Source organism: Lissotriton vulgaris, chromosome 2_1 (assembly GCF_964263255.1).
Source record: "Lissotriton vulgaris chromosome 2_1, aLisVul1.2, whole genome shotgun sequence".
In the NCBI taxonomy this organism is placed as follows: Eukaryota; Metazoa; Chordata; class Amphibia; order Caudata; family Salamandridae; genus Lissotriton; species Lissotriton vulgaris.
Genome location: NC_141687.1, coordinates 2,037,135,596 through 2,037,150,828, shown reverse-complemented (window position 1 = coordinate 2,037,150,828; position 15,233 = coordinate 2,037,135,596). Strand labels below are relative to the sequence as shown.

The following is a 15,233-nucleotide window of genomic DNA, read 5'->3' as shown; positions in this document are numbered from 1 at the left end:
GTTCCACCCTCAAAACAGCCACCACCACACACAACCAACTCATCAAATCCACAAAGAAAAACCTCCTTAAAGATAGAATCCTCTCCAAAGCCTATAAGTCCAAGGAACTCTTCACCATCATCCAGGAATTTGCCAAACCCAACAGCGAAACAACTGATGTCCCTCCCTCCCCAAACCTCTGCAACAGATTCAGTCCCTTCTTTCACCTCAAGATCAAGATGCGTTACTACAACTTTGACGACCAAGACCTTGCTACCACCTCAACCCCCAGCCATCCCCAGCGATGCCACCAAGCAGACCCTTCTTACCTAGACCCCACTCATGACAGAAAACACCCTAAAGACCATGAAAAGCATCCACTCCGGAGCACCTTCTGACCCCTGCCCACCACACATCTTCCACAGGGCTGCCATAGCCATCGCACCTGAGCTACATCAAACCATTAACTGCACACTCAAGACCAACACATTCCCTGATGACTGGAAAACCTTGAACTCAACCCCTTCCTAAAGAAGCCCACCGTAGATCTGACTTCAGGACTTCAGAACTTCAGGCCCATCTCACTGCTCCCTTTCATAGCTAAGCTCATCCAAAAGACAGTCAACACCCGGCTAGTACACTTCATCGAAACCAACAACATCCTAGACACCTCTCAATCTGGATTCCACAGCAATCAAAGCACTGAGACCGCCCTCTTCGCTGCCACAGACGACATCTGAGCCCTCCTCGACAAAGGCTAAATGGCATCCCTCATCCTCCTGGACCTATCAGCAGCCTTCAACACTGTCTCCCACCAGACACTAGCCACCAGACTCCACAAAGCCAGCATCCAAGAAAAGTCCCTATACTGGTTACAATCATTCCTCACAGGCAGAACACAGAAAATAAGGCTCTCGCCCTTCCTCTCACAACTGAGACAGAACAGAAGCGGAGTACTCAAGGATCTTACCTCAGCCACACCCTCTACAATGTCTAAAATGCCCCCCTTCGCTACCATAGTCAGAAACCATGGGCTCAACATCATCTCCTACACTGATGACACCCAACTCATCCTCTCTCTCGCCAAGGAACCCAATCTCACCAGGTACAACTTCCAAGGGATGAAAGCTGTCACAACCTGGAAGAAGAACAGCTGCCTGAAACTTAACTCTGAGAAAACAGAAGTCCTCATCCTCTGCTCCACCCGCTTCACAAGGGACAACACCTAGTGGCCTCCCGCCCTCGGAAACCCACCCAGCCCAACGAACCATACACGTAACCTCTGCATCATACTAGACTCAACACTCACCATGAATCGATAGATCAACGCCGTCACCTCCGCATGCTTCAACACCCTCTGCATACTACGCAAGATATTCAAGTTGGTCCCCCCTCCCAACTCCTGAAAAACAGTCACTCACACACGTGTCACTAACAGAGTGGACTACAGCATCACCCTTCAGGCTGGAATCAAGAAAAAACTCCTCCGCCAACTCCAGACCATTCAGAACGCCGCAGCCAGACTAATCCTTGACACCCCACAGCACAACCACATCACCAACACCTCTGCAACCTCCACTGGCTCCCCTTTCAAAAGATGAATAACTTCCAAGCTGCTCACGCACGCCTATAAGGCCCTACACAACACCGAACCCCAATACCTCAACAACTGCATATCCTTTCATTCCCACAAGAGAAACCTCCACTCAACCAACCTCTCTCTAGCCACTATCCCACGCTTTTACAGGACCAGAGCAGGTGGAGGTCCTTCTCCTACCTCTCAGCCAGGACCTGGAATGACCTCCCCCTACACCATCAACAAAGCCCGACACTGCACCAATTCAGGAAGGGCCTCAGTACCTGGCTCTTCGAATGACCCCAGCTGAGCTGCTCACACCCACCCCTCAGCGCCTTGAGAACCTAACCAGTGAGTAGTGCGCTCTAAAAACCCTGATTGATTGATTGATTGATTGATTGATTGATTGATTAAGTGTCATTGCATATCTCTTTATCTTTTAGTGGATAGATTTGTTCTGCTTTCCTTATTTATGTAGTAGAACATACACATAAACACATACGTGTTTTGGTTATGTTATTGCACAAAAAGCTGTGGTTTAACAATCTATATTTCATAGGCATAGTTTGTTAGTTCATGGATATGGCATAATTCCTGTGAAAAACGATTTTCATCTAATCAGATGCTTTAGTCTGATTTCCTTGCCTCTAGCTATTAGTCTTTTTGCATGCCAGTGTATTCCGTTAATGACAGCGTCAAACCACTCTATACAACTTCACTAAAGCTTGTAATTTATTCAGAATCACCTGGAAAAAAGCTGGAAAAAATCCTGTTAGCTGAGCATTACAGGGGCAACGTAAAACATATATGGGTTTACCATTGCCCGTTGTTTAATCGGATGTCTAATCGTGAGAGCGAAACGCAATCTCTGCATTCTAACTGCAATTAGTACCCATTATTTCCTGTACCTTGCAGGCAGCAGCTTTAAGAATAGTCCATTATTTCACTTACTATTTTCAAAAGGCTTTTCCCTAATTGTGTAATATGTTCCTGTAATGACATTCAAGCCTCCAGAGATGTGCGGAATCAGTCAGAACAGATCAGTGCCTCTGCAAGTCTGGTAGGTCTGAGGCAGAGTCTGTTGCATGCTAGACAAAACTCTTAGTCGCACAAGACTGGAGCAAATGTGAGTGCCCTGTCTGCAAAGGCCTCTGAAAGGACAGTAGTACAAATGTCTAGTCAGTCACAGGTTAATGCAGTGGTTATATGGGGGCCAGTAGGGCAGGGACAGGATCAGTCACATATCAGTGCTGGGGCATGGTAATTTGTTAATTAGTAGTCAATTCCTCAAGAAATGTAAAACATTTGGGATTCAATCAATCAGAAAGACTGGGTATTATGGGTTAGAGTTAGTAACATGTCAAGTTGATGATCCAAATAACCCAGTAGGGCTAGGAAAATATAGTCATCTGTCCCGCCTTCAATTACTGAAAGTTAAAAGGGCTGAATTGATCATCATAGTGATATGTGAGCAGGTGGAAATGGGAATTTGCTGGATTACATGCAAACCAGGTCAATAGGGGCCTGGGCTACTCCCAGTGTCATTATACGTTGCTAATCCATGGATTGGTTCATGGCTCAAATTTGATGAGAAAGGAAATGCCAAGACTGACACACTAGTTGTAGCAACGTAAAAGGTGCTTGATCAGCTGGGTGCAGACACTTGTCTCCGGTGTGCTGTAATGAGTAGGCAACTTGATCATGCAAACCTTGCAGGTGTCCAAAGAAAGTTCGCGCAATAAAAAATCAGCTGGTTCTTCAAGACATCATCATAGTGCCATTGAAAAAGTAAAAGCAATGCAAAGTGGTTTGGGGAACTGTCATTATGATGATAAAACCCATTTCTCACAGGGACAAGTGAAATAGATTTCCAAAATGATAACACTACATTTTGGGCATTTGAACAATAAAAGCACCCAAATATGCATTGTAATATGCAGAATGTATATATATAAATTGCCCAATTCTGGCCCTCCTCGTTGCACAGATTGGCCACCCAGGTATGGACCACAACACACAAAGACTTCGAGTTGCTCTTTTTCAAAGTGCTTTATTCCAATGTATCCACCTCAGTGTTCATCAGGCCAATACCTGCCATTGACGCGTTTCGATCTCAGGAACGCGATCTTGATCACATGACATGCCACATGACGATAGACCAATAAATAGAGTGCAAACCCTACCGGTTAAAGAAACTCTCAGACATGTTGATGAATATAGAAAACAGACTGTACCGATCACTTGACTTATCTTAGCTGACATTCATTGCCTCTTACAATTTATATATTAACAATATATATACAACGGTATTGAAAAATTAGATTTAATATATACAGATTGCTGCTGAAGTAAAAATAAATGTTTGTTTCCAATATAAGGTCTTACATCGTGTTGTACATTTAAAATTCCAAGACATAGCATGACAATTTAAATATTTCGGTTAAACTTGATCATCATTATAATGTAAAGTGCTAGTGCATTTACAAATACTAACAAATAAGACAGTATTGACAAAAAAGATAAAACCTCATGTAAAATTGTATGTCATTATATAAATAATTTATGGATATACTACTTGTAACCAATGGTAACCTATATCAACACCTAACTTCATGCATGCAGCAATGAATAATTAATGTATCTGATATTGCTGACGTCACTTAAGTCAATAAAGTGCAGTGCTTATATAATCAATTGTTTGCAACCCAATGTAACAAAAGAGAGTATTCTGAAACTTAATCCCCATAATAAAAAAACCCAACATAATTGGTGTGGCATCCCAGAGGCGAGGTTTTGAACCTACCATTAGGATAGATACTGTTAAAGTGCAAGTGCTGGAGCAAAAATGAAAGACAAAAACAGATCATGTGAAACATTGCTAAATCAATGTGTGGACAGACTCAGCTATTATCGGCCAGTGCCAGTATGTCCGAGCTCACACGTATCTGGTACAAATAAGAACAGTGAAAATCAAGAATGACCTCTGTGCACAAATTTAGGTGAATCAGAAAAGATATCTAAGGTCATGTTAAAAACAAAACTTCTTTGATAAACAGTCAAATAAGGAATACAGATGGTTAAAGACCAAGGGCCAGATGTAGGTAAATTCAATTTAGCGAGTCCTTAATAGCGATATGTACTGAATCGCTATTAAGGACTCGCTAAATTGAATGGAGGTAGGAATCGCTCAAATATTAGCGATTCCTTAATATTCCTTAATAACGAATCGCTAATTGAGATTAGTTAATAGGAAATACCTAGCTTTTCATTCCTATGGGCTAGGAGGCCCATTGGAATGAATGGGAAGAAATTCACTATTTGCGATTCGGTATTAAAGAATCGCAAATAGCGGGAGCTATTTCAAGGGTGTCAAAAGAACACCCTGTTGCACCCCTGAAATGTGCACGTGTGCACATGTGGTGCACATTCATGCCTTAAGGGCATGGATTTGTGTCACATGACACTTTTAAAAAAGCAAAAAAAGTGTTTTTTTAAAGGAAATCGCTACTTACCACCAACTTGAAGATGGTGGTAATTACCGATTCCTTAAGGCTGAAGTGCACTTTTTTTGTGCTATTACATTGCATTTAAGGAATTGCAGTTTCCGATTCCTTAAATGCAAGAACAAAATAAGGAATCGCAATTTTGAAATTCCTTATTTTGCAAGTAGGTTTAAACTCACCTACATTGCTCTCAGCCAAATACCGGTCGGTAACGCTGAAATTCTGTGAATTTCTGCGTTACCGCTCAGTATTTGGCCACCTACATCAGTCCCCAAAACTCTAGTCCTGATGGATTGGCCAAATTGGATGCTGAACACTACACCCCTAAAGAAAATTATGTAAATCTTCGCTTGTATTCAAGCCGTTCGGCATATTAGTGTCATGAGACAAGATGAAATGTGACTCAAGTTGGCAGAGGCTCCTTTCCCTGCTACCTCCCCATCTTGATACGGGGACTGCCCCTATTAATGAGTATGACAAATCATTTAAATTGTCGGGCTAGAGTGTAATTGGGATCCAAATCTACTACGGCCCTCAGGTGTTGTTGGATCCGGTTAAGAACTGGCGACTTAGTGCTGCCTATGTATTTGAGCCCACATGTACATTGTAAAACATATACAGCAAATTCAGTGCAGCACGTAAAATGATCTTTGATGGGAGCTGGTACTGAACTGAATGCTGAAACATATTTAGTTAAATGTACGCCAAATTTAAGGTTTAGATACCAGATTTGCAACAATGCGACTTCGGGACTTGTTTTTACTAGAGCATCCCTCATGGAGGGAGCCCTCCTGAATGTGATAGATGGTAATAATGGCAGAATGGCTTTGAGAGTTATATCAATCAGTACAATAGGCCACTGAGAGTATATGATCCTGCATATCTTTTTCTCTTGTGTGTAAAACCCTGTGACCAGCCTAATGCACTGTGTGTTATCTTCAACCTTCCCCTCAGGTATTTGATTTGAGGTTCTATCTTTTTTAGGCAACCAGCATTCTTCCCTAGCATGCCATTTGCATGGTCTAAGGCCTTGAGTGTTTACATCCTTGGGCTAGAAATCGATTTAAAGCTTCCAGTTGGCACTGAGTCGGATCTGCATCTAGGCTACGAATACGGCGAATCTGTAGGAATTCACCGTATGGTATGCTGTGTAGTAAATGGCGTGGGTGCGAACTACTGGTTTGGAGAATAGAAATCCCAGCCATCTTTTTTCTGTATAATTTGGTCTGGATTTTCCCCTCATTGATGTAAATCTGTACATCTAAGAACTACACCCTTGTCTCACTGATTTCTGCTGTGAACGGTACATTTTGTTCATTGTCATTAATGGCAGTCACAAAATCATTGGCTGCCTCTCAGGTACCCTCCCATACTATGCAAACATTGTTGATGTCCGGCCTAAAATGTTTCATGTGTGCATCATACAACGCTTTGTGTTGCACCCTGAGGACATGCTCCTCCCACCAGCCCACATGAAGACATACCATCCCTCTTAGCTGCTGGTATACCTCCTTATTGAATAAGAAAAAAATCTTGTTCAGACACAGTTCAATCATTTTCAAAATCATGCAATTGTGTTCATACAAATGAATTGATCTATTATCAAGTAAATATTTTACTGGACACAGACCATCAGTATGGTGAATACTCATATAACGTGAAGTAATATCCATTACAATCAACAAAAAGTCCTGATGCCATTCAATTTCACAGAATTTTCTCAGAAAGTCACCAGTATCCTTTATGAAAGAAGGGAGCTTAATTACATGATCTTGCAAAAAAAATCCACATATTTAGATATGGATTCCATAATGCTCTTTCTTGCTGAGATATTGGGCCTCCCAGGAATAAGGGAAACATTTTTATGAACTTTGGGTATAAAATAAAGGACTGTATTGCCAGGATGTTCTATTTAAAATAATTTTTTATTCCTTTTTTTTTATAACAACACTTGTCTCTTCCACTGTGAAAGATGTTGAAATACTCTATTATTTACTGACCGCAGATCTTGTCTTGAGGCTTTCTCGTAGCATGTTGAGTCAAATAAATGTCTGTTGGTCTCCTCTAGATATTGATTGTTTGGCCACAAAATAATGATCCCTCCTTTGTCAGCTTTATTCACAACAATGTCATGATTGTCACCTAATTTTTTCAGGAGGGCAAAATATCGGGTTTGTGTATATTTTCTCGGATGCTTTCTCCGATTGATTGTGCTATTTAAATGTTTCAATTCTTCCACCACTCTGTCACTAAATACATCTATAGCATCCTTGGGCATTAATTGGAGTAAAGTTGATGGAGGACGAAAAGGACTGCTGGCAGCTTTGCAAGTGTTAATGCCCTCCTCAGCTAGATCTCATTGTGTGGAATTCGCAGAGTCATTATCATTGTTAACCATAGTATATAAGAACCTCAGGGTAGTGACATCTGTAGCTTGTAAATTGCTATCAGTCTATTCAGATAATATTTTGTCACTGGCTGTCACTGGCAGTCATGCTCCTGTTGAGTTTGTAAAACTTAATTAATTTTAGCTTGCTGATTAATTTAAAAACATATATTCTTGATTGATTGTATGCAAAGTTAGACTCCGGAGAATATGTCAGGTCTAAGGATAATGGTTGCATTTCCACCAATGTTAATACAGTCTCTGTTAGGTTAGGTTGGTTACAGTATTGTCGTCTGATTTTGTTAGCGCCTCCGCTTCCTGGCAGAAGCTTCTCTGCTGGTGTTGTTGCTTATGCTGCCTCCTCCTCTCACTCCTACCTTTGTTCCTCCCTTGGCTTGCTTTTTTTGTGGATTCCAGGGGCGCAAGGTCTGCCTTAGGTCCTGGTGCAAAAAATTCAATTCCTCAGCGGGCGTTAATTTAATTGCCCCCAATCAATTCTTGTAGACTTGATGTAGTGTGTCTACTGTTGGTAGTGAGTGAACCGGCATCTGAATCCATGTTGAGTGTGGTATTGTCTCATTATGTAGAAGATTGAACTTCGGGCATTCTTTCTTCAAGAGACAAGGCTTGTCTCTAGAAGGTATCAAACTTTCTAGAGAACGTGAACATCCTTCCTGTGGCATAATCATTTGTATCTCTCTCTCTATATGTATGTGTATATATATATATATATATATATATATATATATATATATACACATATATATACACATATATATACACATGTATGTGTGAATTTGAATATACATATATATGTGTGTGAGTGTATACAAATATCTCTATAATAATAATAATAAGACATTTGTAGAGCGCCTGGCTACACAGAAAACAGTGTGTCCTCGCGCTAGATGCTGCTAATTCTCGAGACTTTAAAGAAGGAAGGAGTTAGGTCCTTGTTCAATGGGGAAGGCTGGACCTTGTAAATAGTTTTATACAACAAAAATTGCCACCCCACTCATTCCATTAGCCCTTGATTATAGGCAACACATCAGCTTTAGTCGGATATGTTAGGTATTTTATTTACCTTTGTTTTCAAATATTTTCATCAAAAAATCATAACTTCTCATGGCAGAGAAGGAACACTAAACATATAACAAATAAATACATTAACAACAATACAGCATTTACAACGTGAACAAAATCACAAAGTGAATCATACAAAACAACTGTACCAATTTCAGGATGTTCAAAAAAAGGGTGCAAGATAAATATGCAAACCTCAATGACCATAAATGAACGAAGTTTTTGAACAATATTCGACAGATTCACATTAACAAGGAGATGTCACATTACACAAATGTTGTAATTCTACAAACTCTCAGTGATCAAAAATTACGTCTCCTTTCATGCCGACGCGTTTCGAACTCCAAACAGTAGTTTTGGGTTCTCTTCAGGGCCTGGTTGCTTTCTGTCTGTATGTGTGTGAAAGAAAGGTAACAGTATGTGAATGTCAGTATGTAACCTCCTTATTTCACACTGCTAGTGATGTACCACATTCAAAAGTGATAGTACCTTATTTGTCGCTGTAGGTCTCATATAGGATTTTGTGCATCAATGGGACTGTCGTCTGAAGGAAGTTAAATTAAAAAATCAATTTCAAGCATCGTTCTATGCTAGCTAGCTCTGCTGTGACATCATGTCAAAGCACTGCTGAACGTACCTTTCAGTGTTTATGGGTCCGTATGGGGGCCATCCCTACGCACGGTGAAGTTTTTGGACCTAGGGGAAAGGCGGGGATAGATTTACTATCATTGCGCTTCTGTAGTACTCTCAATGGGCAATGGGCAAGGAGCATTATGAGAATGATTCCTACCTTTTTTGCGTGCACCGCGCGCTTCGGGAGCCGCTGGCTCCGTTATCAGCTGATCTTGATCAACTGTACAAAGAGAAACCGATCAAGATCAGCTGATAACGGAGCCAGCGGCTCCCGAAGCGCGCGGTGCACGCAAAAAAGGTAGGAATCATTCTCATAATGCTCCTTGCCCATTGAGAGTACTACAGAAGCGCAATGATAGTAAATCTATCCCCGCCTTTCCCCTAGGTCCAAAAACTTCACCGTGCGTAGGGATGGCCCCCATACGGACCCATAAACACTGAAAGGTACGTTCAGCAGTGCTTTGACATGATGTCACAGCAGAGCTAGCTAGCATAGAACGATGCTTGAAATTGATTTTTTAATTTAACTTCCTTCAGACGACAGTCCCATTGATGCACAAAATCCTATATGAGACCTACAGCGACAAATAAGGTACTATCACTTTTGAATGTGGTACATCACTAGCAGTGTGAAATAAGGAGGTTACATACTGACATTCACATACTGTTACCTTTCTTCCACACACATACAGACAGAAAGCAACCAGGCCCTGAAGAGAACCCAAAACTACTGTTTGGAGTTCGAAACGCGTCGGCATGAAAGGAGACGTAATTTTTGATCACTGAGAGTTTGTAGAATTACAACATTTGTGTAATGTGACATCTCCTTGTTAATGTGAATCTGTCGAATATTGTTCAAAAACTTCGTTCATTTATGGTCATTGAGGTTTGCATATTTATCTTGCACCCTTTTTTTGAACATCCTGAAATTGGTACAGTTGTTTTGTAGGATTCACTTTGTGATTTTGTTCACGTTGTAAATACTGTATTGTTGTTAATGTATTTATTTGTTATATGTGTAGTGTTCCTTCTCTGCCATGAGAAGTTATGATTTTTTGATGAAAATATTTGAAAACAAAGGTAAATAAAATACCTAACATATCCGACTAAAGCTGATGTGTTGCCTATAATCAAGGGCTAATGGAATGAGTGGGGTGGCAATTTTTGTTGTATAAAGCTAATTCTCGAGAGGCATAAGTTTAGGCGAATGGCCAGGGTCAAAGAAAACAGGAAAATTATGTAAGAGGAAACAAAAGCGTTTTAAGTTTTCCACGCAATCTAGTTTCTGAGGGTTCCATTCGGAGGTCGAGCGGAAGGTCATATACATCAATCTATATCGATAAATAACTATATCTATCTATCTATCTATCTATCTATCTATCTATCTATCTATCTATCTATCTATCTATCTATCTATCTATCTATCTATCTATCTATCTATCTATCTATCTATCTATCTATCTATCTATCTATCTATCTATCTATATTACCTACTTGCGGTCGCCAGTAGGTAGTTATAGCTAGGACCTAGTTTCCATAGGAAATCCACAACATTTTATTTGGAATAACTTTGGCGCTGGTGGACGAATCTTTGTGAATTTCCCCAAGAAAATGGCCTGCTCAGTTCCGCTCCTTCCCTGAAAGTTTGGGGGTGATTCGTCAAGCAGGGGCCGAGAAAAAAGGGAGCTCCCAAAATGTGTTTTCCCCCTGCAATTTTTCATAGGGACCTTTAGCCAGGGCTACAGCCCGAACGGCTGAACGGAATTACACGAAATTTGGCAGAGAGGTACAGTTCTGTTCGCAGATTGTGTTTTTTGTTAAATGGAGTAAATCCGTTCAGTAGTTTCTGAGACAATTGCAAGTAAAATCATAGCGATATCTAGAGATGGAGTTCAGCATGCGTACTGAAATCTGTTCAATTACTAGCGCGAGCTGCATGCTGATTGGCTGTGAACTGTCTGTCAACACTCGAAACCAGGAAGTGTTGGCAGCCATCTTGTGCCTCACTAGAACTGAGTCACAAGAGAACAGTAAAACAAAGTTGAGAAATAAGGGAAGGGGGTAGGGTAGAGACATTCTGACCCTCTAGGCTTGCTCAGGGGGTCGTACATGGATGTTTAGGCTCTATTTAAAAAAAAACATTTTTAAAGAAAAATCGCGGCATACGCGTATGGAAATACGTACAATTACGAGCAGGAGCTGCATGCTAATTGGCTGTTAATACTCCAAACCAGGAAGTGTTGGCAGCCATGTTGTTTGTCGGGAGAGCAGAGTCAGAAGAAAACAATAAAACAAAGTTGAGAAATAAGGAAACGGGGCAGGGTAGAAACATTCTGAGCCTATAGTCTTGGTCAAGGGGTGGTACATGGATCTTTAGGCTCAATTTTTATTTAAAAAAACAAAAAATGGTGGAGAACTCGTGCAGTATTTGTACGCGGTGGAAAAGTTGAAAAAAAAGTAGAAGTCCGTTTTATTTTTTAGGTCCCGGGGGAAAATTACGGGGGCAAATTTTCTGCATAATGGGGACTTGTAAGGTGCCCCGAGCACTGGGGAACGGAACTCCTCTGGTTTTATTTTGAAGTTTGGGGGGGGGGGGGGTTACGGTCATACTTCCCGCAGTCTCAGTGAGCGGCACCACTCAGGTCAGCTTGCGTGCTATATGCCAGCCTCAAGCCTGAGGTAACCTCTGGTGTGGAGTAGTAGTGTCCAGAGATGTGCACAGATACCCCCACAGTGAAGGTTATCCATAAAAGACAAACCTACATCCAAAAACTCCTTAATTATGATAGGGTGCCCTTTGTTATTAAAATCACTGGGTATGCTTTTAGATCAAGTTACTGGATCTTCGCATATCACTTTACTCACAAAGTCAACATGTTTCTGCTCCTTATTGCCCAGCCGGGTCTATGGAGCATTCGTCAGGACAGACACAACACATTAAAATTCTACTCACACTTTTTGTGCAGTATTCAGTGGTCTTTTTTGTTACCCACTTAGGTTCAAAATTGTTCGATTCACCTTAATAGCCTGAATTTTTCTCGTGCTCAGGGGAGCTGGACTCAAGGTCCCAGGCCGCAAGGAAAGGCGAATATTGCGTCTAGTGCTGGCTCTGCCCCTGGACCATAGGAAAAAAGAAAGAACAAACAGTATAGGACGTATAAAAGCCGGCTTAGAGGGAGGCAAAGGATGTAAACCACCGATCCCAAATGTCCCAAAATCTTGTTTTTTTACTTCTTTTACTTGCTCGATCCAGGGGCAGAGCCAGCACTAGATGCGGAATTCACCTTTCCTTGTGGGGGTATCTGTGCACATCTCTGGACACTACTACGCCACACCAGAGGTTACCTCAGGCTTGAGGCTGGCATATAGCACGCCAGATGACCCAATGATAAATGCCACAACGCTTATGTGGGGCGGAAAAATGATATGAACCGCAACAAAAACTAACATAGCGTTTATGAAACCTAATGTAACGTAGTTACAAGTGTCCTGTCCTGCATTTGATTTAGATATCTAACCTGGGGAACTGATTGGACACCAATTCCTCCTCCCTATTTTTGATCAAAAGTAGAAGAATAAAAGGTACCATTTTAAGGATCTGGAAGAAGTCAGCTCCTGGATTTCGCAGATTAAAAGCTCGTCAAACTAAGGCACAAGATTTTCTGAAATTTTCCTGCTCGACTTGAGGAGAGGAGAGTTCTAAGGAGAGAGGTTCTGTATGCCTCTAGAGAAGAGAGAGGGTTCCCCGGGGAGAGAGGGGGGGGAGAAGTTTTAACGGTCTGCACCAAATCATAAATAACGCTAAAAAAAATCTTTTCACTGGGTGGGGGTGCATTATGGGAAAAAATAAAAAAAAAATGTCCTACTTTTTAAAAGTATGCTCAGAAAATATGAAATATTGGGGCCCAAGAGCCCGTGCGTGGAACTATTTACTGTCTCTGTAATTCATGGGTAGCTCACAAACGTTAAGGATTCTATCCTGGAACGTGAATGGGTTCAGGTGCCCGGCTAGAAGAAGGAAAATGTTAGAATATTTACACCTAACTAGCATTGACATAATTTTAATCCAAGAATCACACTTACTAAAAGAAGAGTGGCCTGCAATACTTAAAAACATAAATGGATTGAGCATTGCTTTTCTCATCACAAACAGCCCCGATAAAAGGTGTAGCTATTTTTTTTAGGAAGAGCAATTGGGTAACCATTGGAAGAGTAGTGGCAGATCCCCATGGTAGATGGGTAGTGGTCAGGACTATGATCAGAACAATCTGGATAACCTTTTCCAGCAATTACGGACCAAATATTGACGACCCGTCCCATCTCCAATCCTTGTTTCTTCAATTGACTGATGTAAATGACCAAATCATAATAGGAGGAGATTTTAATCTGGTACTAAATCCCACAATGGACACTACATCTACAAGAGCTGCAGGGGCCACCCCAAAAACCCGTAAAACACTCAAACATCTAATGACAGAAGGGGGCCTTATAGACATCTGGAGAGAAAAAGGGCATGATTCAGGGCTGGCAGGGGGTAAATACACCTTCCATAATAAAAAACACGGCCACCAATCAAGAATTTACTTCTTTTTGGTGGATCGTATTACCTATAGAGACATGAATAGAATCACTCACCTCCCTGAACACCTATCCGATCATTCGGCCATCTCATTAGAAATTACGATACCACAGCATGCCAACCCCCGCAGATGGACTCTGAATCGGGTCATACTTCTTGAACCCTCAACTATTGACACACTAAGACATGCTACTGCAGAGTTCTTGGCTTTAAATAAAGATTCATCAGCTCTTACTATTATATGGGATTCCAATAAGCCCTTTTTAAGAGGATTACTCATTTCTCAATCTGCTCTACATAATAAAAAAACAAGAGATAAAAAAACAAGAGAAGAAGTTGAGAAAATAGAAGCCAAAATTGCCCAAAAATCTCTGAGAGTAGAACAAGTACCAACTGACCTGGCCACTCGGGAACAACTCTCCCTGGCTAAAAATGAGTTAATACCCTTCTTAGAAGTAATAAATTAAAAAAAAGGGAGGCAAGCAGACTTGCTCATCACGATTACGGGGAGGGGTGTAGAACATTTCTGGCATGGAATATAAAATCGGACCTGGTCAGAAACACAGTGAGGAGCCTGAAGTGTCCCATTACTAAGAGAGTTCTAGATAAAGACATGGACATTGAAGAGGCATTTGTAAATTATTTCTCAGACTTATACGCTGAAGACTTAAACCCCTCGCCAGATATGTTGGAGACTTTCTTTCAGGATATCCGACTTCCCGTTATATCCATAACAGACAGGGAAAACTGAGTGACCAGATCACGTTAGAAGAAGTAATACAAACAATTAAAACTCTAAAAAAGGGAAAAGCCTCAGGCCCGGATGCCATTCCAAACCAAATTTATATTGCTCTGAAAGACGAGCGGGCACCGTTTTTATGCCAACTTTTTAACTCCTTGTTTCAGGAAGCACAGGAAATACCACCATCGTGGAATGAGGTAAACATTAGATTAATTCTGAAGCCAAACAAGAACCTGGAAAACTACGAATCCTAAAGGCCTATCTCATTGTTAAATAGCGATCATAAAATTTACACCCAAATCATTACAAGAAGACTGGACAAAATTGCAGGCCTAATGATTCATTCTGATCAAATGGGCTTTGTAAAAGGGAGGCAATTAAGAGAATTAACACAAGACCTAATAGGAGCAATAGATCTGGCAACCACCCACCAGATACCACTGGCAGTATTAACCTTCGATGCTGCCAAGGCCTTTGATACGGTCAGTTGGCATTTTTTACTGGAAGTACTTAACCGCTTCAATCTAGGAGGAAGATTTGTGGAAGCAGTCAAAGCTCTCTATAAGGTACCGTCGGCAAGGATACTTGTGAATGGGAGTTAACAAAACAATTTAAAATCTTCCGGGGGACCAGACAGGGGTGCCCCCTCTCGCCTCTCCTTTTTAATCTTTACATAGAGCCCCTGGCCTGTAAATTAAGATCATGTCAAGGGATCCCACCTTTCACTTGTATGGGTTGGGAACGGCCTATTA

At 41.2% G+C, this 15,233-nt stretch overlaps 1 protein-coding gene across 1 annotated transcript in view; it reads right to left on the bottom strand.

Moving 5' to 3' along the window:
* The window catches only part of FAM227B (family with sequence similarity 227 member B), a 629,863-nt gene that overhangs the window by 556,376 nt on the left and 58,254 nt on the right, over positions 1-15,233 (bottom strand). The gene's annotated exons all lie outside the window — the stretch shown is intronic.